Raw genomic sequence first — 3,177 nt, 5'->3', positions numbered from 1 at the left:
CGCTAAGTGTTAGCACAAAATATGGGCGATCCTACTTCTTTATCCTTACTGATGACCATTTGAGGTATGGATATGTTTATGTTTACGAAACACAAATCTAAAGCATTTGAAAGGTTCAAAGAATTCAGATCTGAAGTAGAAAACCAGCTAGAAAGAAGTATTAAGGCATTTCGATACGATCGAAGTCGAGAATACTTAAGTGCTGAATTTTTGGGCTATCTAAAAGAGAATGTGATTCTCACAGTGGACTCCACCAGCAACACCACAATTGAACGGTGTTTCTGAAAATTGTAAGCGAACATTGTTGGACATGGTTCGATCAATAATGAGATTCACTGAATTGCCTACATTGTTTTGGGGCTTTGCGCTTGAAACTGCGGCAATGTTGTTGAATAATTTCTATACTAAAGCAGTGGATAAAACACCATATGAGATATGGATGGGAAAAACTCCCAAATATTGTTACATGAGAATATGGAGATATCTTGCTTACGTGAAGCAGACAGTGGGAGACAAATTGGATAGTAGATCCACTTTATGCTACTTTGTAGGATATCCAATGAATTCTGTTGGATATTATTTCTATCTTCCTAATGAAGCAAAATTGTTTGTTTTAAGAAATGCCACCTTTATGGAAAGAGAATTTCTATTAGATAGAAAAAGGCAAGATGATAGAACTTGAAGAAATTCAAGATACTCCCTCAACTATAGTAGTTGAACCTAATCTCCAACAACCAGTAGTTGAAGTACAAGCTCCTAGGACCTTCAAAGCAAGGCTGGTTGCAAAAGATTATACTCAAAGGCAAGGAGTTGACTATGAGGAAATTTTTCACCAGTTGCTATGTTTAAGTCCATTCGAATACTACTAGCCATAGCAGCATGGTATGACTATGAGATATGGCAAATGGATGTAAAGACTGCATTCCTCAATGGAGACATCAAAGAAGAAATTTATATGTCTCAACCCGAGGGATACACATCAGTAGGAAGTGAGCATAAGGTATGCAAACTTCAGAGATCAATATATGGTCTCAAGCAGGCATCAAGGAGTTTGAACCTCAGATTTGATATCACTATCAAAGAGTTTGGTTTTGCTAAGAATCCTGAGGAACCATGTGTGTACAAGAAAGTTAGTGGGAGTGCAGTGACATTCCTAGTACTTTATGTTGATGATATCCTGCTAATTGGGAATGATGTAGGATTATTGCAATCAACTAAAGTATGGTTAGCCAGTAAATTCTCCATGAAGGACATGGGTGAAGCATCCTATGTATTAGGAATACAAATCTATAGAGATAGATCAAAAGGATGTTGGGGCTCACCCAAGCCACATATATCGATACCATTATAAAATGATTCTCTATGGAAGAGTCCAAGAGAGGATACTTACTAATGTTTCATGGTATTACTCTATCTAAAGCTATGTGTCCCAATACTGATGAAGAGATAGAGATGATGACACGTATTCCATATGCGTCTTCCATTGGTAGTATCATGTATGGTATGATACCGACACGTCCTGATGTTGCTTACGCTCTGATTGTTACAAGCAGATATCAGGCGAAACCTGGTCCAATGCATTGGAAGGCCACAAAAGATATTCTTAAATACTTGAGAAGGACTAAGAATTTGTTCATGGTTTATGGGGGTGGAGAATTGAAATTGGAAGGCTACACTGATTCAAGCTTCCAATGTGACGTAGATGATTCGAAATCGACCTTTGGCTTTGTATTGATGCTATATGGTGCGGCTGTCTCTTTGAAAGGTTTCAAGCAAGACACCGTTGCGGATTCCACCACTGAAGCTGAATTCATTGTTGCATCTGATGCAGCCAAAGAGACAGTTTGGATGAGGAATTTTGTCCAAGTGTTGGGCGTTATTCCTAATGGAGTTGATCTAGTCCCGTTGTACTGCGACGACACTGGTGCCATTGCGTAAGCAAAGGAACCAAGGTCTCATCAGCGATCCAAACATGTACTGAGGAAGTTCCATATCATACGGGAGATTGTGGGAAGAGGAGACATCAGTCGAAAGAGTCCCCTCTGCAGATAATGTTGCTGATCCACTTACATAGCCCTTGCCAGGACCATTGTTTCATTAGCATCGCGAAACAATGAGATTAAAGTTAAGGGTAGTTGGCTCTAGGGCAAGTGGGAGATTGTTAGAGTAGATGTCCTGCAAGCCAACGGTTGGATAGGGAATTTATTGACTCAAGTGAAATAAACAATCTTTATTTTAATATAATTTAACTTTAAATGGTTTCGTGATAGTTTATCTGTATACCCATGCAATCAGCATAGATAAAGTCCTTGATTATGCTTTAATACAAATGAATCGTAATTCGATGTTGAAACTCATTTGTAAACACTGCATATTCTAAATTCGTTCCTAGTCGATTCAGCCGCCTAAAACATGGATAAAGGTAGCTTGATCTCGAGACTAGCATATGTGATGTTTTGTACTGCGTTTCTTGGTAAGGGCATAAAGATGTCCAAACATGCAGATGGGCAGTCATATGATGATTATACCGAACAACCCTCCCTCGAACTTTCCAAGTGGTTATCATTCATCGAGAGGATAAGTCTGTGGTTATGATTGTACACCATTAGTCCTTACGACCCGGGACAACACTGAGGCCCTATATGCTAGGGCTGTGCTTTGACTCGTTTACCGGCTCCAGGAGAGTCATCAGGTGGCGAGGTTGGGTACAATTGCGACACATATAGGAGCCAGTGCATTGTAGTCGGGGATTCACCGCTCACCTACGGGTATGAATATCCTGTGTGATCTAATGAAATAATAGTGCATGGAATCTCTGGACAGAGTATGAGATGTAAGTTAGAGAAGGAGTTCTCAGATAGTACACGCGATGCCACTATTATAGTTATCACATAGTTATCGAATTATTATGTAACCCTCGATGAACCAAATTGTTGCAGATTCGATCGTGATATATGAGATGAATTGACCATACTGTACGTTAATCATAATCGACTGGTTCTTGCAGGTACTATCAGTGATACCTAGGGGATCATGGGGCGATGATACTAGACGCTCTTACCATGATCCGATGGGTGCAATCAGAAATGAGTTCTGAAATTCTTGATCAAGGTGTTGATGAAAAGAATGGGGCTAACTAGGGTAAGCTCGAATTGAGGATTATGTCCTGAATCACAA

This window comes from Primulina eburnea, chromosome 5 (genome assembly GCF_022965805.1).
Source record: "Primulina eburnea isolate SZY01 chromosome 5, ASM2296580v1, whole genome shotgun sequence".
NCBI lineage: Eukaryota > Viridiplantae > Streptophyta > Magnoliopsida > Lamiales > Gesneriaceae > Primulina > Primulina eburnea.
This window is presented reverse-complemented; position numbering follows the sequence as displayed.